This window comes from Musca autumnalis, unplaced genomic scaffold (genome assembly GCF_047663935.1).
Source record: "Musca autumnalis isolate F117 unplaced genomic scaffold, ASM4766393v1 scaffold_5, whole genome shotgun sequence".
Taxonomy (NCBI): Eukaryota; Metazoa; Arthropoda; class Insecta; order Diptera; family Muscidae; genus Musca; species Musca autumnalis.
Genome location: NW_027412088.1, coordinates 140540727 through 140565623, shown reverse-complemented (window position 1 = coordinate 140565623; position 24897 = coordinate 140540727). Strand labels below are relative to the sequence as shown.

The following is a 24897-nucleotide window of genomic DNA, read 5'->3' as shown; positions in this document are numbered from 1 at the left end:
AATGATACTGCTCGTATTGGCATATTTGTAAAGCTTTTGGCTTTCATTTTTGTGGTGAACATGAAGGGTTTATAAATTCTTCTAGTATATTTATTTTTACTGAATCAGAGTGTTTATTTAGGCTTATGTATTATGAATTTTAGGGAAAAAATACCCGATTTCTTGATGTTTGTTCATTAAATCTCCAAAATATCTCCTCAAAATTACTGTTTATCCAGAGTCGAATTAAAAATTTTTAATTGCCAAAGAATCGTAAAATAATTCATTTGTGTGTGTGTGAACAAAATCTTGAAATTCAATCTCTCAATCTCATACAAAAGCTATGCATATGTCTATTTGCGTTCCCTCTGCAACTGGAAATCAATGCATGAAAATTCGAAGCATTGACACAAACACCGGGAAACCCGTTTAATGTGGCCATAAATGTGGCCAATATTCCAAAAATCTTCTAATCACCGAAACACTACACTACTTCTCCCTCCATTCTCTTCATCCTTACATCAAGTGTGGGACATATTTTCTAGTTCCATTTATGAGCCTATGTAGGTACATATGTGTGAATGCAGCTTGTATTCATTGAACAAATGTCTGGCGGTACAAATACAAGTTGTATGTTTCAGTTTGGAACACGTGTGCACCACTTTTGCTGATTTGTTTTTAGTGTTTTTTTTCTGTTTTGCGTTTTGTGACTTAAAACAAAAGCCCATCAGACAGACAGACTGCTAGGCATCTAGTCAAGCAACCAGCCAGCTTGCTAGTTCTGCAAAGCCCTCCTCCTGTCGCCATTACCAATGTCCTGAGTGTGTGATTTGGTTTTTCGTTCACCCCTTCAAATTGATTGTAAAGTTTTCAAGTCAAACACATGCCAACGACGAAAACAGCAACAGCAAAACTTTGGCATACTTTTCAAGGCAGTTTGATATTGGCCAACTTTTCTTAGGCTACCGAGTACTACTACTACTGATGCTGCTGTTGTTGTTTTTGTTGGCCGCATTCTGTTTGTTGTTTGGCTGGGAACATTTTGTACAAATATGGACATTAGGTCGTTGGAATAGAAACACGCCACAAAAAATTGCTGCTACATACTCGTATACAGAAATTGAATGGATTTTCCAAAAAGTAATTAAACGCCAGTCATTGCGCCGAAAATCGCATGGGATCAATAGAACCGATGCAGATTTGGCGGGAAATGTGTTAAAAGGACAATTAGTTGTTTTGATAGGGTCGGGGAGGGAGGAAAATTGTGGAATTGATTTGAAACTAATGACATTTGGAAAATATGTATGTAGTTCAAAATGGAGTTAATGTTTGTATGGGAAATGAAAAGTATAGATCATGGTACAATAATACAGGTAGCATTATCAAGCCAGCTGATGGTAACATAATGTGTCAATTGCATTGAATTGATGTCAAATTTTGACATCTTATGTTACCAACAACTGCCGATGCGGCTACCTGTGTATTTGTACCATGGTATAGATTTCGTATATGTTGGTTTTTTGGGAAGCCTAAAAATATGCACCACACATTTCAATATTAAAAACTGGTAAAAAACATGACTGAGACTTTTTCAAGTATTGAGAATGTTCGAATGTGAACTGTATCGGTCCAATCTTTCGGGTACTTATCCTACAAAAATTCAAAAATTTTCGCAAAGTGCATTTGACGACATTTTGCGGAACAATTTATTTATCGGGGCGACGTTCAACTAATATGCCTGATGTGGTCATCGGTAACTTACGAATTGCGCATCAGATTTTACCGAAACAGTTCACATCGTAAAATTACTTCCAAACTTAAATCGAGTTTCACAAAAGTCGGGTACCTTCCTCAGATAAGTTCAAAAACATCTCTTAAGTGAATCTTAAGGGCTGTTTTGGGAATCGTTCTGAACATTTTCCGGAACGTATTCTTTGTGGTTCTGTTTATAGCGACAGAATCCTTTTCGTGGACAAGTTCACGAGTACTGCCTGATGTAATGGTCCAAAAGCTCTAAAAAAATCCTACAGTGACCAACTAAAATAGCTAGTGGGTACGACGATAACAATCGAAAAGAATGATTGATATTGGTCCAACCCGTATGCATCGTAATATTTCTTTCAAACTTAACACCGATTGTGTTTGTCAGCCCGAGGGTGTTCACATACCGAGGGTCGGTTTTTATACTATTTTGCTCCGGTCTAGGGAAATCACTTTTGATACGATCTGCTTGGAGTAGAATAGTATAATTATCTGCCTCTTGAATCCTTTGAGTTTTCCATAGACAAAAAAGGACTATGGAAGTGTCCTCATAAATAAATATCGAAGAAGGAAACAAGTTATAGTACATCTTCTGCGATCAAAGCACACAACATGAGGCCAAACAAGAAGGAGACAGACAAGCTAACTGGGTGTTTGATCTTGACCCAACCACCAGCGAATGCAAGAGACTCCGACTCCGAACAAAAAGAGTTTTCCACCTTCAAATATCGCGAGTAAACATCGACAAGACCCACACAGAGAATACTGTTCCGAGAATCCGTTTGCAGAGGGCGACAACAGTGAGCAAGACCACTGAATTTCCTGAAAAAAAAAATTGGGATCGTGAAAGGAAATTCTGGACTTTTCACGAAGACTGGGATAGAGCCGCCATCAACATATGTCAAAGTTGCCATAAGGCAGTACAGGAACGAACTGTGTTATGCCTACAAGGGCGAATTATCAAATGGCGAATTAAAGCTGGTGATGAAGAATGTATAAAGCGGCAGAGAACTTCAAGGGATATGGCGGCAAAGTCGAGACGGAACGCTTGCTTGAAGTGTTGGCAACCAAAACCAGGCCATGTATGTGAAGATATTGGAAGTCTTCCACAGGACGATCATACTCTTCTTGTGGTGGGCCTTCGCGATCTCTCACTGGCCAGTCTGTCAAAGGCATGACGTATTATATTTTAAATGCTGTCCATTTCATTATAGATGGGGACGTGGATGCCATACGTAACAGCTAGGCGGTTAAAACCACTTAGCGACACACAAAAGAGCTGCGACACCATCACACAGTGGATCCACACATTGGCCAAAAATAAAAAAATGAATGTCAAAATTTTGGTACAACATCTGGCAACTCTGACAGCTATGACATGGACCTTTTTAAAAATATATTAGTTTTTGTTTCATTCGAACGCGATCTACTTAAGAATAGCATCTAAAGTCGGAACATTTGACAAATATTTTTTGTTGTGAGTACAACCTATATTTTAAGTGCAAGTAAATATATTTATAATATCGCGAAACTAATGCGTATAGCAAAATATTATAGTGGATTTTGAAGGAGAAGGTAATAGCTTAATTTTCATTAAAAAATAGTGTTTTAGCGTATTATGGAATTCTAGTTAGCTGCATATTTTCGTAGTGTATTTTGTAAAACCAATTTGATCATATACTTAAATTTGACCTAAGGTTTTAGTCATGATGCCCACCAGTGCCCACCTCGGGAATAATTTTCCAAAGTAGGTCATGGGTTTAAGATTATTCAGAATTAAAATCAGCTGCCATCTAGTGCCAGACTATAAATGGTGGGTCGCTGACTAAAGTTGCCCTGGTATAGGGTTTCTATGGATATATTAGCGTATAACTCTGTTATCTGATCACGTATATTAACATAATTGGCATCAGTGGCAAGATGAAGAAATCTTCTTCCAAATTTGTCTTAGGTTGGCGGTACGTGCCTTCAAGGAAGAACGCTATAAGATCTATATTAAAAACTTTACCAATTTTCAGACAAAAAATTTTATTTTTTAATCCGCTAAATTGGTTGGATTTTATGTTGTTTTGGAGATTGTTTTGTTTCCCCAAGCCTATTTTTGCATCATAAGATAATCGGGAGCTTTGTTCATGTCATTTTGTATTAACAGCATAAAACAATTCTTACCGTATACCCCCTCCAGAGGGGAAAGGGGGGAGAATGTTACGCTCGTGGTTTCTTAAAACACTCTTCGCAGCAGCACAAAGCTGTAACCGGCGCATTGGCTTGATTTCTACACTCTAAATATTTTTGGCCACTTTCTCCATACAAGTGGATCCACTGTGCATCAGAGATTTTCAAGGAACCAGTTTACTGGACGACCCATGATTAAGATTATCCATATAAACCTCCATCTGAGTAAAAGGGCAACGGAAGCTCTGATGGAGAATATCAATAAATGTAACATATATATACCAGGAACCATGGATTAGAACAGGTTTCTGGATTAAACAATATAGTCAATGCTTTTCGACTTTATCATCCAAAAGTTCTTAAATTCCTCTTTAGATCCAGTTGATCAGTGGAATAACTAGGCCCGCTTTTTAAGATACGTACATCTAAATTTTAGCTGAAAACTGCTATTAACTTTGGGAATGCGATATATGTATGTTTTAATTAGGAAACTGTTCATAGTACATTTAGGTCCACGACTCCTCATTTTTTGTACTGTCATAGCCTGTTTGTATTTTACTGTCAGCAAAGCCAACTGATCCTTATATGAACTTGCTTGGGGCCTTCATCTTGACAATTGTGGATGATTCTAACAAATGTGCACCACGTATATTTTCTGACCTCCAGATATCCAAATGGATTCTCATTACAGAAAAGTTCGCTTCAAACTTTCTTGATTCACATTTCATTTATTTAATGTTCCTTTGCTTATAAGCCTTGATGTTTACTAAGCGACAGAGAGAAATGTCAGAAAACTTGCGGATTTACTACTGGCTATTCTTATTTTGTACAGTGAGTTGTATACGTATTGACAACAAGTATACGCCAATATGATTCAGCAGAGCCATGAGAATATGAAATTCATAGGTTATCTGACGGATTTGGCTCCAATTTACAGAATAATTGTTTAAATTTTTATTAAACATAGTAGTTTAATTTATATCTAACAACGTTTGAAAAACTATTAAAAGAAAGGATACCGCAAGAAAACTATCAATAGTTTAGCACGGAAGATCTAGTCTGAAGTGCCATTGCACAGTGTTCGATTTTACGAAAAACCTGGCCAAAACTCTAAATATGAATAGACTTTGACCTAACCTTTGGTTCTTATGTTTTTCCGGCCGCTGATTACATTTTTGATATTATTTAACCCTCAGGCGGTCATTTAAGGGGTCTTTTTGGTCCCTCCTCCTATAAAATGTGATCATATCGGATCAAAATATTCTACAAATTTGTTCGCCATCAATTTTTACTATGGGTCCTAGAATACACCAAAACTCTATACCTTTACTAAACTCCAGAAATAAGCAAAATTATAAACACATTTTAGGGTTAAGGGCGTACTTCATGTGAGTTTTGGCAAAATTGTCATACAAAGCATCATTTTAGAAGAATGCCGTCAAAGACAAAAATGTTCTCTGCTAAATTTCACTATAAGTTACTAAAGAAAAGAAATCTCTATTTGCACTACATACCAAGAAAATATCGGTATCAATTTTGCCAAAAAAAAAACCAAGAAGCTAAAATAGGGTTGCAAGCTTCCACAATTTCTACAGTTTTGGAAATATTTGAGTTAAGATCACTTGAAATCCTTGCACTTTAGGTGTATAATGCATTTGGCAACTTTACTGAAAAGAATGCAAGGAATATTTGTCTTAAAAAATTAACCCTCGTGCGAGTCATAAAAGGGGTCCTTTTGGTCCCATTTTCCACAAATCTTTAAAATCTCCTATAAAATGTGGTCGGATCAGACCAAAATATTCTAGAAATTTGTTCGCCATAAAATTTTACTATATGTCTTAAAATATATCAAAACACTAAATTATGCCCAAACGCCAAAAAGTGACCCTATAGTAAATTCTGACATTCTGCATGAAAGAAAATCTGTATATACCTGCAAGACAAAATATGACATAAAAGCAAAAAGTGCAAATATGTGCAGGACGTTTCGATGGAAATTGGTAAAAAACCCTTCCTTTTTTATGAAATGATAAATTACACGGCCCAACTCGATCTTACTCACAACTATTTTCATAATTTGTTATGAAAATTGATCTTGAAAAAATTTAACAAGTACGGACATCAATTATTAATGAACGCACAATTCATTGGCGACACTGAACATCTTAAATACGTTTCACATATCTTTCATTACATTTACAAAAAGAAAATATTTAATAACCGTTGTTTATTTTGGATATTATCATAGATTTATAAAGAACTTAAATATTAAAAAGAAAAAAAAAAAAAAAAATCCAAAAAGGGTCACTTCGACCTGCTTTTATACCCACTTATTAAACAAGAAATGTATATATTTGTTCATAACTAACGCACTGGGATCCTATAAACAATATCTGACCCTTTTTAGTGTAAATTGATAATTTTTTTTCGATTTTTGGCCAGGTTTTTTGGAAAATCGGACACTGTGCATTGTTAATATTCTATTTTTTAGTATACATAGATACCATGTGGTGGATATGTGTTGATAACACGTATACGCATTCGAACAATATGAATCATCTGCAATAATATGCTATTTGTGTGCCCTCAAAAAATCCAATTCATGGGTTATCTGACGTATTAGGCACCTCTCAATGTTATCTTTATAGCAATAAATTAGTAAAAGTTGTACAGCTTTCTCTTAAATGAAGTTCGCCCCTAAACTTCTTAAATCAAAACGAAATTTATTCAACCATTTGTCTTAACTTTTTGACTTTGAGTTTTACTTAGGCTTTGACAGAAATTTCAATAAACTGACGAAGATCATACTGGAGTCAATTACGATTATATTAATGTTGTCCACTGAAGCCTATACTAAATTTTATTATAAATTACAACATGTGTACACCTTAGTTAACCCATATACCGACGGGATTTTTTAGACTTTTTAAGCATTTTTTTTTCAATAAATAACAGTTTTCTGTAAACCGTAAAGTTTTCCGGGTATCGGTTCTTCTTTTAAAATTGTCGAAAGGTTTGGAGTGTAATATAGGTGTATACTTACATACCAATCCCTTGGTTTTTGATTAAGAAAATACTCTTACTACATTCCTTACAAATCCCCGAATTTATAGGGATGTAATGTGAATGATCACTTTTATATTACATACTAAAGTATTTTTTTACCCAAAATAAAAAATTACAAAAAATATAAATTTTTAAATGCTTAAGTTTTAGACTAAAGGAGTGGAAATACATTTACAATATTAAACTGTATAAGCGTGAAATGACAGATAACAGACAATATATTAAGAAGATGCAAAAACGGCAAAAGGGATTTTCATTTTATTTATTTATTTTCTTTCAAAGAATGCAATTTTAAGCCCTAGGGCCAATTAGCATTAAATTGCAAATTGAGCTACTCCATGTTTTTTTTTTTATAAAAATATTAATATCTTAAAAATAGGTTCTAATTATGATAAATTAATTGAATGTGGCGTACAGAGTGTTTGGCAAGTAAATAAGTGCTCAAATATAAATAATATTCTGAGAAAAAGAAATGAATTTTTTAATAGTTTTAGTACATATGCTTTCTCAATGATCGAAGGAGTGGCATGTTAAATAAATACTCAACTACTCAATATATGCCTTTTAAAATGACAGTGGCAATAAATATGCTAACATGGGATCTACTAAGAACCCTCACGATACCGAATTGATAGGTTATCTGGCGAATTTTGTTTCTCATGACAGTAGGTTTGAATTTGTCCACTGAGGCGTATACTTGATTTTATTATGCATACCATGAGGTGTATACGTCTTGACAACACTTATACGCCTTAGACGAATAATTAATATTCTACAAGATATGGAATTGATGGGTTATTACAGTTAGTTTGGTTAACACTTTGATTAATGAAATACAGTTTTTACATAACTCTTAACTATTTAATGCTTAAATATTTGATTTCCAGTTAGCGACAGAACGACAAATTATTACTTTATAAAGAATATTCGTTATAGAAAAGACAGTATATTTGAGAAGTTCGGTAGTAATTATTGTGTCTAACTTTTCTAGCTGTATCTGTCTTCCAATCATATTGCTTTACTCTTAAATGACCAATGGCTTAATAAATGTAATACGATATCTTTATTAACATTATACTTTTCGTTAACATTCTTTAAGTTAACAATCTACACCTTGGAACATTCTTCGGAACATTTTCAGAAAATGTTTCACAAACAAATATTTATGTTCTATGTTTGGATTTTTATCACAAAAACCATGTTGATTTTATCTCTATGACTAACAAAGTCAATTTTGAGTTACTTATCAGAGATATGCTAAAGCAGAAACAAAAACATAGACATATTTTAGAAAAAATATTTCTTATTTCATGTCTTTGTTGTTTGAGGAATATGAACACCACTAGACACAATAAATTTTTGGCTATCATTAAATCAGACAAAATCTCGCTGCCAAACAACTTTGATTTCTGTTTATAACAAATTTACAGTAGTTTTATTGTGTGTACACCCTAACCCCACCATCTGCTGTTGACTAGTTGGTTGCTTGGTTCATTTGCAGTTGCCCGCCTATATGTCTATTGGGTATTTTGCGTAAGACACACCCAATATGGACTATGCAATAAACTGCCAGCCAGACAATCAGAGACCAGACCAGTAGCCCCATAGTCCATGTAAAGAGTTAACTCTTGAGAGCATTTAGCCATTTTTTCAAATGTAACTTATTACACACACATTGGTGGTACATACCTACATACTCGTACATATTTTTCTTCCTTGGTAATTTACGGTTTTACGGTGAACCGTGAGGCACAAAACGATTTCAATTGTTAAGAGCCGTTTTGGTTTTTGTTTAATGATTATTTGATTGGATTTTAAGTAAATGAATGGAAAATTGTCCAGCAGTTCAGTCGACCAGTCAACATTCTTCAACGTGTGTGGCCCCTAGGGAACAGCAGCGCGCAGCTCACAAATAGGAGGAATTTGAAAATGACTTGTAATGACAGGGAGATAAATTTGTTAAGTGAAATATTTTTGGAGTAAAACAACAAAAAATTGCACATTATAGACGAAGAGAATTGGTCAATTGTTGTTCGAGAAAATAAACATATATATAAAAATTGCTTGTGGTGAAGTCCATAATAAAAACTTGGAAAATGCATTCTAAACACAACTTGAACGTCAGATAAATTTTTAGCTGTGCAAGTCATAAAATTAGGGATTTCGGTCCTTGTGGAAATTGCCAACAAACTATGTCATCTCTATTTGAAAACTAATAATACATTCACTCTAAATCATTTTCCCAGTAATCAGATGTTAGATGTCAGCAAAGCAAAATAATTCTTTCATTTTGAATTCAATTAACGCAATTAAAAATGGCGTTGGTTATCTTTTGTTTAATTTATTGTATTTTCGTTTTGCCGTTTTGTCTAAAAAGTAGAAAATATTTCCATCATTATACCCTCCACCATTTTATTTTATTTATTTCAAATATTTATTATAATAAAAAATTACAAGAAAATTGAAATTGGCCCACTTTGAACAAATCTGTTTTGTATTTTTTTTGGTTTTTATTAACTATTTAATAAAAAATAGGAAAAAATTTTGCACAGTGGGCTTGGATGCAATTTTCGAGATTTAATATTTAAAATCAATTTTTAACAGTGATTGTACTCTTCCATTTTTTGTATTAAACTACGATAAATTACAAAATGTTTAAGTCTTATTTGGTAGTGGAATTCGAATGACTACAATTTTTCTTAATTTTTTAAAGTTTGTCAATACAATTTTTCCTTTATACCAATGTGAATTATTTGTTATTTTACCAAAAAGAAAAAAAAAAATTAAAATTTTTTAATATTTGTTTTGTTGTTTTATTTAGAAATTTATCTTAAACATCATAAAATCTGCGCCATTTTTCAATTTTGAAAATAAATTAGTAATTATTGTATCAGCCCAACAATAAATTGATGATCAAATAAATACAGCTCGGGAATTATATGATTGGGCATCCGAGCCGAATAATCTATCAAATATTAATGTGATATTTTTTCAGAAGATGATTATTTAAATGCGAAAGAGAATTTAAATTTGAAACATGCAATTGCTAAACCTATCGCGGGTACAAAAAAACTTAATTCAGTAACACCCAGTAATGCTGGTACACTAATTGCTAAAGCATACTTAAAATTCATAAATAAAACAATAAAACAAATGTTAAAAAATTTAATTTTGTATTTTTTTTTTGGTAAAATAACAAATGTTTCAGACTGGTATAAAGGAAAAATTGTATTGACAAATTTTACAGAATTTTTTACAGAATTCGACTTTTCCAAGGCGCGATATCTCAGGAACTATTAGTCAAAAAAGTCTAAAAAAATATACTAAAATGTTTTGCTGATGAGCAGCATCACCACAGCAAAGGAAATCAAAAACCTCATCTTGAAAAAGTGTCCGATTGCACTCAGAAATCCACATATATATTTGTGCATCAAATATTCATGTCCGTCCGTCTGCCCGTCCGTCTGTTGAAATCAAGATACAGCTCGCAATTCGTGAGATAGAGCTTTGTAATTTGGTATAGAAGTTTCTGTTGCTCCCAGGATTTGTGGTGTTGAAAGTGGGCCATATCGGTCCACATTTTGATATAGCCCCCATAGAACGGTACCTCCCGATTTTCGGTGTTTTGAAGGTTTTAGCCTCATTATAACACCGAATTGGCTGAAATTTGGGTTAGTCTTCGTTGGGGATGTAGAACTTGGCACCTGAAATTTTTCGGTATAGGACCATGTTTTCACATAGCCAACATAGAACAGTATCTCCCGATTTTCGGTATTTTGAAGGTTGTGGCCTCAATATCCCACCGAATTGGCTGAAATTTTATATTTAGTCTTCGTTGCGGGTATAAAACTATAAAACTTTTTACTTTTCACCTGAAATTTGTCTGTATAGATCCACGCCTTCATATAGCCCCCATAGAGCAGTACCTCCCTATTTTCGGTATTTTTAAGGTTGTGGCCTCAATATCCCACCGAAATGACTGAAATTTGGTAGTTAGTCTTCGTTGAGGGTATAAAATTTTCTCGGTATAGGAACACGTTTTCACATAGCGCCTATAGAACAGTACCTTCCGATTTTCGGTATTTTGAAGGTTGTGGCCTCATTAACACATCGAAAGAGCTTACATTTGATATTTAGTCTTCGTTGAAGATGTAAAACTTTCCAGCTGAAATTTGTCGGTATAGGTCCACGCCTTTATATAGCCCCCATAGAACAGTACCTCCTTATTTTCGGTATTTTTAAGGTTGTGGCCTCAATATCCCACCGAAGTGACTGAAATTTGGTAGTTAGTCTTCGTTGAGGGTATAAAATTTTCCACCTGAAAATTTCTCGGTATAGGAACACGTTTTCACATAGCGCCCATAGAACAGTACCTCCCGATTTTCGGTATTTTGAAGATTGTGGCCTCAATATCCCACCGAAATGGCTGAAATTTTATATTTAGTCTTCGTTGGGGGTATAAAATTTTCTACCTGAAACTTTTCACTATAAAACCTCCAAAGTACCTCCCGATTTTCGGTATTATGAAGGTTGTAGCCTGAAATTTGGTATTTAGTCTTCGTTTGGGGTACAAAACTTTTCACCTGAAGTTTGTCGGTATAGGTCCTCGTCTTCATCTGAAATTTGGTATTTAGTCTTCTATATGGGTCCTCACCTTCATATAGCAGCCATAGAATTGCTCCTCCAGATTTTCGGTATGTATTTTGAAGGTTGTGGCCTCAATATCCCAACGAAACGTCTCCATATAGCCCCCAAAGAAAGTTTGAAAGTTTTAGCTACATTATTCAACCGGAATAACTGAAATTTGGTGTTTAGTCTTCGCTAAAGGTACAAGACATTTATACATATAAAAAAATCAGACAGTATAGGTTCACCTTTTGGTATAGCCCCCATATAAGCGTAGACACCATTTAAGTTTTTTTTTTTTGAAGATTTTAGTCTAATTTTTCTACCAAATTGGTCGTTAAATGGATTTTTGTGGTCCTAGAACACAGAAAACTTACACGCAAACAAGCTGTTCATATATATCCAGGTTTAAGTCTGGCTGGTATTACCCAAGTTTACGTATTTCGAATGTTGTTTCGTCAAATTTTCGAATCGAGATTGTTGTAATTTAATATTGTGTGTTGCCAAGAGTTCAAAAGCTCAATTCGGAAAATTGTAAATAGTGACCCATGTTTTGGAAAGAACTACGATGACGCCCCATATGAGCTCTTTTGAAGGGAGTATTATCCGTGGGGATTATTCACTTCAATAAAATTCTTGGTGGAGGGTATAAAAAGTTCGGCCCGTCGGAACTTAACACCGACCTTACTTGTCTTACAACTTAAAGGTGTGCTTTTAAATTACCCCCTTCCCTATGAGGAGCTTCAAATACTTCCCTTTGAAATAATACCTACTCCTCCCCACTTTAAAAATATTTTTCATTTGTTTCTGTAAAATATTTCACCACAAAAGTAAACATTTCCAACATGACTCGCCCCCAAAACAGAAAACGAACAAGTAACAAATATTGGATAACAATGTCCAAAAAACAATTTTAAGGCCATGTTAAATGTCAATGTCCGAAACATACAAAAAAAAAACTAACAACAAAATAAGTTTGTGTTCTTTAATTTTTTTCCTGCTTCTGTCCTAAGTATATCGGTGTGGTTTTCCTGTTGTAAATCTATTTTTTGTAGCTTTATTTTACCAACATTCCTTTTTTCTTATTTCATCAAATAGTTTAGTATTTTTTTCTTCATCCCGATGATGTTTGCTATGGAGTGCCAGCCAGCAAGCCCCCCAGCCCCAGTAGAAAATTGTGTAAAATATATGTCTGAACATTTTGCAGCACCTAATCAAATTTGTTCAGACGGCTCCAGAGCGGCCAGTATCTGTATTACATTCGCATACAAACCTCCCTTGGATGGAATTGGGAGTTTCAACAACATAAAAATTCTAGCCTCCGAAACTGTCTATTAACTGAGAATGTTCGTTTAAAGTGTGGTTACCAACATCCATCTAGTCTGCCATCCATGCAGGCAGCCATTCTTCCTCAACATTTTGTGAGAGAGTGAAAAATGAAATAACCCTGTGGCATCACATTTTTTTCATTGCTCTTCGTTCGTTCAGTGGAATTCTAATCTAAAATGGTGCAAATGTTATGGGCTAAAGTCATGCTTTTTTACGATACCCTATGCGTTAAGTTCTTGGAAAGAAATTGGTCGATTGTAATCTAAATGGTCAAATACAAAATATGTGGTTCCATAAAAAAAATATTCTTTTAAATTAATTCTGGGAAATGCAATCTTTAGATAATGACAGGAATGCCATTAATGGGGGGATATTCAAAACATCCCTTGGGGAATCGCTTTTTTTTTCCTGGGAAAGTGTCACCGATAACTTTTCCCGTATCAACTAGGCAATTTTGTACAGAAAAGATTTCGCAAAAAATTTTCATGGGCAAAGTTTTTTTTCTATTTCGTATAGAAAAGTTTCAACGTGGGGAAACTTCTTATAGAACTTAAATGGGGAAATTATTGCCCATGAACATCCCTTTCTCAAAGAAAAGTTTCATGGGGAAACCTTTTGGAAGAAAAAAGTATCATGCGGAAAGCATTATCGTATAGAAAAGATTAATGGGTAACCTTTTCGAAAGCACATTTTAATGATCTTTAATCTTATAAAAATTATAAAAATTTCAAGTGAAAATTTTTCGTATAAATATTTCATGGGAAAACTGTTCGTATAGAATTAAGGGGATTTTTTTTTGTATAGAAAAGTTGTATGCGAAAACTTTTCTGTATAAAAAAGTTTCATAGGAAACTTTTTGGTACAGAAAATATTGGATAAGCTTCTTCATATAAAACGTAGCATGGAAAATATTTTCCCATAGAAATATTTCATGGGTAAACCTTTTCACATGGAAAAGTTTCATGGCGATAACATTTTTCGCATAGAAAAGTTTCAAGGGGAAACTTTTCGTATAGAAAAGTTTCAAGGGGAAACTTTTCGTATAGAAAAGTTTCAAGGGGAAACTTTTCGTATAGAAAAGTTTCAAGGGGAAACTTTTCGTATAGAAAAGTTTCAAGGGGATAATTTTTGTATAGAAAATTTTCAAGGGAAACGTTTTGTATAGAAAAGTTTCAAGGGGAAACTTGTCGTAAAGAAGAGTTTTAAGGAGAAACTTCTCTTATAGAAAAGTTTCAAGGGAAACGTTTCGTATAGAAAAGTTTCAAGGAGAAAATTTTCGTATAGGAGAAATTTTTCGTATAGAAAAGTTTCAAGGGGAAACTTGTCGTACAGAAGAGTTTTAAGGGGACACTTTTCTTATAGAAAAGTTTCAAGGGAAACTTTTCCTATAGAAAAGTTTCAAGGGGAAACTTTTCCTATAGAAAAGTTTCAAGGAGAAACTTTTCTTATAGAAAAGTTTCAAGGGAAACGTTTCGTATAGAAAAGTTTCAAGGGAAACGTTTCGTATAGAAAAGTTTCAAGGGAAACGTTTCGTATAGAAAAGTTTCAAGGGGAAACTTGTCGTATAGAAGAGTTTTAAGGAGAAACTTTTCTTATAGAAAAGTTTCAAGGGAAACTTTTCCTATAGAAAAGTTTCAAGGAGAAACTTTTCGTATAGAAAAGTTTCAAGGAGAAATTTTTCGTACAGAAGAGTTTTAAGGGGAAATTTGTCGTACAGAAGAGTTTTAAGGGGACACTTTTCTTATAGAAAAGTTTCAAGGGAATCTTTTCCTATAGAAAAGTTTCAAGGGGAAACTTTTCGTATAGAAGAGTTTCAAGGGGAAACGTTTCGTTCAGAAAAGTTTCAAGGGGAAACTTTTCGTAGAGAAAAGTTTCAAGGGGAAACTTGTTGTATAGAAAAGTTTTAATTGGAAACTTGTTGTATAGAAAAGTTACAAGGAGAAACTTGTCGTATAGAAAAGTTTTAAGGGGAAACCTGTCGTACAGAAAAGTTTTAAGGGGACACTTTTCTTATAGAAAAGTTTCAAGGCTTCAGAAGAGTTTCCTGTAGAAAAGTTTCATGGGGAAACTTTTCGTATAGAAAAGTTTCAAGGGGATAATTTTTGTATTGAGAAATTTCAAGAGAAACTTTTCCTATAGTAAAGTTTCAAGGGGAAACTTTTCGTATAGAAAAGTTTTAAGGGGAAACTTTTCGTATAGAAAAGTTTCAAGGGTAAACTATTCGTATAGAAAAGTTTCAAGGGTAAACTTTTCGTATAGAATAGTTTCAAGGGGAAACGTTTCTTATAGAAAAGTTTCAAAGGAAACTTTTCGTATAGAAAAGTTTCAAAGGAAACTTTTCGTATAGAAAAGTTTCAAAGGAAACTTTTCGTATAGAAAAGTTTCAAAGGAAACTTTTCGTATAGAAAAGTTTCAAAGGAAACTTTTCGTATAGAAAAGTTTCAAAGGAAACTTTTCGTATAGAAAAGTTTCAAAGGAAACTTTTCGTATAGAAAAGTTTCAAAGGAAACTTTTCGTATAGAAAAGTTTCAAAGGAAAATTTTCGTATAGAAAAGTTTCAAAGGAAACTTTTCGTATAGAAAAGTTTCAAAGGAAACTTTTCGTATAGAAAAGTTTCAAAGGAAACTTTTCGTATAGAAAAGTTTCAAAGGAAACTTTTCGTATAGAAAAGTTTCAAAGGAAACTTTTCGTATAGAAAAGTTTCAAAGGAAACTTTTCGTATAGAAAAGTTTCAAGGGGAAACTTTTCTTATAGAAAAGCTTCAATGGAAACTTTTCTTATAGAAAAGCTTCAATGGAAACTTTTCGTATAGAAAAGTTTCAAGGGGATACTTTTCGTATAGAAAAGTTTCAAAGGGATACTTTTCGTATAGAAAATTTTCAAGGGAAACTTTTCCTATAGAAAAGTTTCAAGGGGAAACTTTTTGTATAGAAAAGTTTCAAGGAGAAACTTTTCGTATAGAAAAGTTTCAAGGGGAAACGTTTCTTACAGAAAAGTTTCAAGGGGAAACTTTTCGTATAGAAAAGTTTCAAGGGGAAACGTTTCTTACAGAAAAGTTTCAAGGGGAAACTTTTCGTATAGAAAAGTTTCAAGGGGAAACTTGTCGTACACAAGAGTTTTAAGGGGAAACTTTTCTTATAGAAAAGTTTCAATGGAAACTTTTCGTATAGAAAAGTTTCAAGGGGATACTTTTCGTATAGAAAAGTTTCAAGGGGAAACTTGTCGTACAGAAGAGTTTTAAGGGGAAACTTTTCTTATAGAAAAGTTTCAAGGGGATACTTTTCGTATAGAAAAGTTTCAAGGGGATACTTTTCGTATAGAAAATTTTCAAGGGAAACTTTTCCTATAGAAAAGTTTCAAGGGGAAACTTTTCGTATAGAAAAGTTTCAAGGGGAAACTTTTCGTATAGAAAAGTTTCAAGGGGAAACTTTTCGTATAGAAAAGTTTCAAGGGGAAACTTTTCGTATAGAAAAGTTTCAAGGGGAAACTTTTCGTATAGAAAAGTTTCAAGGGGAAACTTTTCGTATAGAAAAGTTTCAAGGGGAAACTTTTCGTATAGAAAAGTTTCAAGGGGAAACTTTTCGTATAGAAAAGTTTCAAGGGGAAACTTTTTGTATAGAAAAGTTTCAAGGAGAAACTTTTCGTATAGAAAAGTTACAAGGAGAAACTTGTTGTATAGAAAAGTTTCAAGGGGAAACGTTTCTTACAGAAAAGTTTCAAGGGGAAACTTTTCGTATAGAAAAGTTTCAAGGGGAAACTTTTCGTATAGAAAAGTTTCAAGGGGAAACTTTTCGTATAGAAAAGTTTCAAGGGGAAACTTTTCGTATAGAAAAGTTTCAAGGGGAAACTTTTCGTATAGAAAAGTTTCAAGGGGAAACTTTTCGTATAGAAAAGTTTCAAGGGGAAACTTTTCGTATAGAAAAGTTTCAAGGGGAAACTTTTCGTATAGAAAAGTTTCAAGGGGAAACTTTTTGTATAGAAAAGTTTCAAGGAGAAACTTTTCGTATAGAAAAGTTACAAGGAGAAACTTGTTGTATAGAAAAGTTTCAAGGGGAAACGTTTCTTACAGAAAAGTTTCAAGGGGAAACTTTTCGTATAGAAAACTTTTACGAGAAAACTATTGGAAAGTTGTACGGGGAAGATTTGGGGGTGGGGAAATTTTTCATGCAGGAAAGTTTAATGGAAAAATTTTTCTTTTTTATTTTGAAAGGGAATATTTTTCCTTTAAAAAATGTTCATATAATGAAAGTTTCATGGAGAAACATTACCATATATAAAAGATTCCGAGAAAATTGTTCGTATGAAAAAGATTTCACGGAGAACTTTCAAGGGCAATTTTATATAAATTCTCATAAAATTTTTTCTCAAACATCCCAGAAGGGAAAAGGGCGACCCCTCCCATATCAATGAACGGACCCCGATTCATATTAAGCTCATAAAAAACGTTCCACCTGGAACGAATGGCAAATGGTTATACATATGGAACTTTTTTGTAGGATAACGTTCCAACATTGGAAATTTTTAACTTAAACTTTTTTTCGATTAACATCTCAGGTTAATTTTCTACTTCGAGTCCGAACGGCTGGGTTAAGCCACAGGAGAAAAGAAGAGAAGATTTGGATATCCGTATCGAAAAACGTTTCATATGCCTTGCTCGTAACGAAAACGTTCCGTGCTTCATATACATATATGTAGATTTATAATGGAATGAACAATTTCTCATGACAACTTTTCCTCCCCACATTTTTTAGGTTTTGTTCTTCCAAGTTTGTTACAATTCTTTGCATATCTCTGCCGCATAAAAATAGCTCCGTAATTTGTAATGGAATCTAAAATGTAACAGAGAGAAAAAATATTTCATGCTGCTGTCAGGAACATGCAGAGATGTAGAGGCTAATGCCTGGTGTTGGTGTTGTTGTTGATGCTAGAGGGTGTTTTCTGTTTGAACTGAATAAAATACTTCTAAATTGTACCTGAGGCTAGGCTACAACAACGTTGCAGAAAATCAACTTTGCAAAAAAAACCTGAATAAGAAAATTGAGCTTGAACTCTAAAGAATGTAAAGCGTGTCGTTGTTGTTGCAGTCTTTTGGCTTGGTTATCAAGTGAGAATTTGAAATTTCTTTTCGGGGGGGATTTGACGTTGCAACATCTCATCATCATCGTCGTCTTGTAATATAAAATAGAATATCATGTGAGAAAGCGTTTCCTTGATTTGATTGTAGCTTTGTTTATTGTCTGATGATGTTGGTGTTGCTGTTGTTGTTGTTCAGTGAACCAGTTGCGTTAAGCATTATCTATGAGGAGGGTTCGTTCGTAACCATTGCTATTAGGGTTTTTGGCATTGAGTGCATCCAGGTACGTGCTTTGTGGTTGCATTCGTAGCTAAACTTCAGTGCAGTGGAGTGCAGTGCATTGATGTTATGCCACCGCCAAACCAAAACTTCTCTTACAACAATTGCCTGATATTAAGTGCTCTTCGAATGTGCAAATGTGAGTATGTGTGTTACTGTCGGATATATTGTGCATTGCGTGAAAATGCATTTTTACCTCTAACTTGAGCTCAGACACTTTATATTCGTTCCATCTTTGCTGTGTTCTTGTCTACTCAAAGATCTCAAAGATGTTCTTCGGTGCGGGGTTATGAATTTTACTTAAAACTTTGATTGGTTTATATAAAACTTTCAAGTAGAATATAATGGTTGTTTACCCGCTTCAATTGCATATAAATTGCTATTGAATTTCAGTTGCAATAATTCCTCTAAGATATTGAGGGAGGAAGTTATGATGATGGAATAATACGAGTGCTGATTTGCTGCTATTTTCCGCGATATTCATTCATTAGGGAATGTTTTTTTTGCACTAAAAAATCTGATATGACTAAATTCTAAGTCGTATTCGTAGGAAGTAGTTATGATTGAGATATCGCATTGCATCTCAATTATTGTTAATAAATTATAATAAAGGCAAAAGCTTTTTATTTTAAATTCAAAACTTTAAATCCATTTTAAGGCCATAAACATCTCCAATCAATTATTATGAACTTTATTAAAATTCACACATTATTGTCAAAAACGGCCAAGTGCTGTCGCACATACCTTGTGCAATTTGTAATCACTTCTGGTCCCCATAAATATTCTATTAACATTTTGACCTCAATATCAATCAAATTGGTTTAATGTAGCAGTAGAAGTAAATAAGTTAATTAAAGATTTAAGAATTTAATTTTTGAAACATTAGAAAGACACATTTTCAGCAATTCACCCAATCAATTAGTACATTAACCTTTGACTCTAAGCCCATAAATGTTGAGGAAATCTGTCAGACAACCAAAACACACGCTCATGAAGATTTTTATGTGGGGGAGTAGAGTTTGTGGGTACATGTTTGTTATTCCTTAAATTATAGGAAATATGTATGTGTCAAATAAATATTAAGGGAAGAGTTTAATCTCTAAGTTTAGTCACCTTCAGGCTTTCTTCTGTAAGTTATGAAAGCAGATATTTTATTTTGAAATAACTAATTAAATTATTTGTACGTGTTTACAATCCCCGATTTTTTGTGTGTGTGTAGAATTCCCACTCAAACAGAACAGAAAATAACATATAACAAAAATTTAAAATTCATCTTGAGGGCATGCTATATTTACAAATGTATGTCTTGTTCATTCGAAGCAAAGTAGCTGTACGTATGGAGTTCCTCTATTAAGCTAGCAATTGATATGACTACTGCTATGTCACGTAACGGTAACGTTACACCTGTACAATAATGCAGAAGTTGATACGAGTGTAATGTAACTGCCAAAATTACAGTGGCCACACGGTCATAAGTGGTGTCTTCAAAAGTAGAGTTGTTCATGTTGAAAAGCTAACATGAAACTAGACCTGAGTTTGGTAGCCTCCAGTTTCACAATAATGTGTAAAATACTACCTACAATTCGGATAAAATCTAAATTCTTCTTATCTAAGTCCATATCCCGACCGAATACATGGACGATCAAACTAAATATGACTATGACAGTGACAATAACAGGAGGTATTATAGTTATTCCACTGACAGGCCCAATCAACGCAATGTCTTTTCCAGAACCTGCAAAAATCTACAAATTTTTACTACGATACGAATTTTTCCTTTATGTTTGGTAGATGATTGCTTGGCTAAAGGTTATTAAAAGATTGTTGTTTATTTTGTTGGTTTAAATGTTATTTTTCATTTCCAATATTTCAATTGTCTTCGACAATCATCCTCAGGGATTTATAATTACGGAAGAAGAGCAGCTATTGTCTTAAAAATGTCAATTTCAACGTCAACTTTTTAATATCGAAAAAATTTTAAAAAATTAGTAGATTCTTGCAGTTCTGGAACAGACAACAGTCTGCACCAAAACATGATCCTTCTTATATTGCACGGATATAAGGTGGGATGGGTCTTTGAAACATTCGGTACATTATTGAAAGAAATGGGGAGAATAAAATTATAGTGTTGTAAAAAAGACCACAAAGACTACTAAAAACTGTAAAGTGAGATGTGTATGAAAGAGTGGCCCTAAATATTGTTACCCTTCGAGACCCTTTTATGTAATGGGGCTCCCAATTATAATTTCAATACAATCGGAAAAGTGCCATTAAATTGGATTGTATTAAAAGGCAAAATGCTTTTATCTGACATAGAAAATAATATAATTTTGAAAGTCCTTTCGATAGATACCATGCCAAACAGCCACTTTAGTTGGTCACTGTATGAATTTTGAGAACTTTTTGGATCGTGAATTTTGGAAGTTGATTTAAGTTTGAGAGAAATATTACAATGTGGAAAGGTTGGAGCATAGTCAGTAACAGCCATTTTAGTGGGTCACCGCAGGATTTGTTAGAGCTTTTGTGTCATTACATCAGCAATGATTTCCACCGTGGGCAATGTTAAGCACGCCCGCCTTGCACTCAGATTCAAACCTCAACCAGAACATCAAAAGTTTTCAGCGGTGGCAAGTCCTATCAGTGTAATGTTGGCTTGCATTTCCTGAGTATTTCAGCCAGGAAAGACTCCTCCACAAAGTGGGGTCGTAAGACATGTAGGATAATTCAAGATCGCCATGTTATATACCGTGAGATAGAGGCATCCTTGGAGAGATAGAGGCATCCTTGGAGAACTTTTTCTTTGGCCCCGCCCCATACAAATTACTATGGAAACATTAAACTTAACCGATCGTCATATAATTTCATAGGTTTTGGGGTCAAATGAAAAAATATGGGGTAGGAGTTCCAATCAAAAACATTTTTGTTGGTGGGGCATATATAAGCTTTTAAACAACCCTTAATATTCGTACGCGCAGCAGTACGCACAGTGTGTAGTGTGCTACAAATCAGAAGTTAAAATCCAGCAGAGAGCAAAAATAAAATAAAAATGTGAAGTGTGTTGAAATTGAAAACAAATTCCACCTCAACTGCTCTAAAAATATAACATATTTTTTGGCTTATTTTTCAACTTCTAGTGGCCATAGAATAACCAGTTAGAAAAACTAGTTATTCAGTGCGACATGCCATTGGTAAAATAATGGGGGTTTGTAAGTAGTAACGACTACCAAAAGTACTCTTAAAACCCATTACTTGGTAAAGATTTTTTTTGCTGGGTAATTGCAGTGTATTGTTCGGAGCGATATCTGGGGTTACTAAAATGTAGTCTGGATGCAAAGAATCAAAAAAAGTCTGCATATTCGATGTGCATTAAAAGCACTTTGGTCCTTTAAAAGACTTGCGGTGGGGGGTAAGCATAAAATCAGTTGATTCCACTATGAACAAACTAATACAAACACGTTAAAATTTATTTTAATACTAGTGTCTACTATTACAAGGGTTATATTGGCCATTTTTAGAAAAGTGGGATTTCGTTCCGGCACATAAAGCGAATATTAGTAGTTATACCAATACCTTATATACAAAATTTATTTCATAAATATCTTCAAAATTTTTAAATGAAATCGAGTAACCTATGCAGTTAAAAAGTAGATGTTCCAAGGAGTTTTCACGGGTTTTTCATCGTTTACAACCCGATTTTTACAATAGCTGCCTTTCGACCAGTCGTCCCCAATAATGTGAATACCCTTTCTATTTAAGAAAATCCGCCATAGGCCACAAAGTGTGTGTGTATGACGTGTGTATGTGCGAATACAAGTATTTATGTATTTATTTACTTAAGTGTTACGACATGCAGCAAATTTTGCATTGCCAAAACTCATTGAAGTGAACAACATAACGTGACACATGTCAAATGGCAACACACGTTCGCGAAAAGCAAACAACAATTTAATATGACAACACAAAACGAATGAGAATACTCGGTGGTGGTAAACTATACAAAACTACTTTATTAGATAGCTCACACATACCAACAAGAGCGCGATTTTATGTGGTTCGCGATATTCCCAGAGGGTGAATATTGATGTTGAATTGCATGTCCATTTTTTTCGTAAAAGAAGCAAATATTTACAAAATTTTGAAATGCAGTTAACAATTTAATTTCAACAGTTTGGAAAATATGGATATGTTGTCCCGAAAAAAGTATTCGTTACTAACATTCTAGCAGGGCCGAGATAATATAAATACAACTTACAACTAGCTTATATGAACTACAAACACATGAAAACAACTGTCAAACAAATCAACATGTTAATAAGCGATAGTATGTCCGATTTCACACGTACTAATTTTTCGGTAAAGTAAATTGAGTTTTTGGGAAAACTGTTGGAGTATAGGATTGGGGTAGTTTAGAAATTCGTACAACTACGTACTCGTAATGTGCTCGAAAAGTTCTAAATGGTACTAACTTTGTTACAATTTGGATTTTGGAGAACAGATGGAGCTGGAATCCTGGCATTTGGAATTAACCCCCAGTTTTTGTAACTTATTTTTGTTCGTTCGTCTATATTCGTAATAATTTATGCATGCATAGCTTAGCCCCCAGATGACATACACATCTAATTTTTCGTATACCCGTTCCATATATCGTTAAGGATTCCTCATTTAGAAATCAGCGCTCTGCATTTGCGCTAAAGCGAGTAAATCGACATACAAAATTTGACAATTCGTGTGAGAAGAATAAAAATTTTTACAATAACTGGGGGTAAGTTTACTGTTGGAGTATAGGACTGAGGTAGTTTTGGAAATTCTTACTTACTTTCGTACAAGTACTAAATTTGGTACAAGTTGTTTTTGGGTGTACGGAGAGCTGGAACTAAGCGTATGGTGTACGTAAAGTTCTAAGTAGAACTAATTTTGGAATCGTTTGGTATATGGAATCTAGATAAAAAAAAGAGTTTTTGGAAATTTGTGATTTGTAATGGAATGTAGGGAAAGAGCTGGGGTGTAACGTTGGTATATGAAGGTGGTTTAGAAAATATGTACATACGTACCATAAATATACGAAAAGTAGTAATTTCTTCTAAATATGGTATTTGGTGTATGGACAGCACTGGAATTTTAAAGTTTGGTATTAGAGTCACTGTTGGTGTGTGGGGTTTAGATATGGAGGAGGCGTAAGGTTGAGATATGGAGGTATTTGAAAGACGATAAGTACTAAAGGGTTTGAGCTGGAATTTTGAAATTCGGTATTGGGATAAGGAAAAGGATTTGGAAATTCCTACTTATGTGTCCTAAATGGTACCAAATTTGCTACAATTTGGATTTGGGATAACGGGGACTATATCCAACTCTGAACCGATTTCGATATAATTAGGCACATTTATTTCTAGACCAAGTTCCGTCAAATATTCTAAATTCCCTTAAAATTGAACGGAAATCTGAACCGATTTCGATGAAATTTATTACAATTATTTCTATGCCGAATTGCCAAATTTAATCAAAATCGGACATATATAGCGTGTTTGGTGCAGCAAATACGTGAAATCAGCCGAAAATATATATGGCGGTTATATCCAAATCTGATCCGATTTCGATAAAATTTGGTACACTTATTTTTGGACCGAATTCAGTCACACATTTCATCGAAATCAAACATATATAGCGTGTTTGGTGCAGCAAATGCGTGAAATCGGCCGAAAAAAGATATGAGAGCTATATCCAAATCTTAACCGATTTTGATATAATTTGGCACATTTGTTCCTAGACCAAATTCAGTCACACATTCCAAATTTTATCGAAATCAGACGTATATAGCGTGTTTGGTGCAGCAATAAGTTAAATCGGCCATAAATATATGTGGGAGCTATATCCAAATCTGAACGGATTTCCACCAAAAGCAATAACGTTCTTCCTATGGCTAAAAAATTATATTCCCTAAATTTCAGCTGAATCGGGCAATAAACGCGACCTGCGTTGCGAACAAAAATACATGGACAGACGGATGGACAGACATGCATAAATCGACTCAGAAAGTGATTATGTATATCCCCAAAAGGAACTATGGGTCTATTTTGTTTCCTTATGTGTAACATGTACAAAAAATGCTCTTACCACAGTGTGGTGTAGGGTTTGAAAATATAGATGGGGTTTATCCTCGCCAATATAGGGGAGTGAGCTACAGAACCTCTACGTGCTAGATGGTTATTGTACCAAAATAATTTTATAAAAAAACTTTTAAAGGAAAGTTCTTATTCTTTACTATTTTTACTCACTTTGATTGTGATATATTGTTGGATTACGATCTGTCCCGTTTTAGATCAGTGTCGAAAAACGTTCCCTTGTCGCTGGTTACGAAGTTTTTTGGAAATTCACACACACACACGACCCGAACGCAAAGAAAGAGCGTACGAAAGAGAGCAAATGTTTTGATTTGTTTTTGTTCTATAGCTTGCGTGCATACAAACTTACTAACACACTAGCTTCGTTCCAGAACTAAAAAGTTTTTAAAATTTTTACGACTCTTACACATTTTACCCGAAAACCCGTTCCCGTACACAAAAAAGTTGTAAAATGTTCACTTCTCTTTAAACAAAAATGGCGCCGAATGA

At 34.0% G+C, this 24897-nt stretch overlaps 1 protein-coding gene and 1 long non-coding RNA gene across 7 annotated transcripts in view; both read right to left on the bottom strand.

Annotated features, from left to right (window-relative positions):
* Positions 1–24897, bottom strand: part of Prosap (SH3 and multiple ankyrin repeat domains prosap) — a 450787-nt gene that overhangs the window by 79033 nt on the left and 346857 nt on the right. The gene's annotated exons all lie outside the window — the stretch shown is intronic.
* Positions 12288–18802, bottom strand: LOC141406365 (uncharacterized). Its single transcript, XR_012413371.1, has 3 exons — positions 15947–18802; positions 14435–14790; positions 12288–14030 (listed from the first exon to the last, which is right to left on the bottom strand). It is a non-coding gene; the product is annotated as an uncharacterized lncRNA (long non-coding RNA).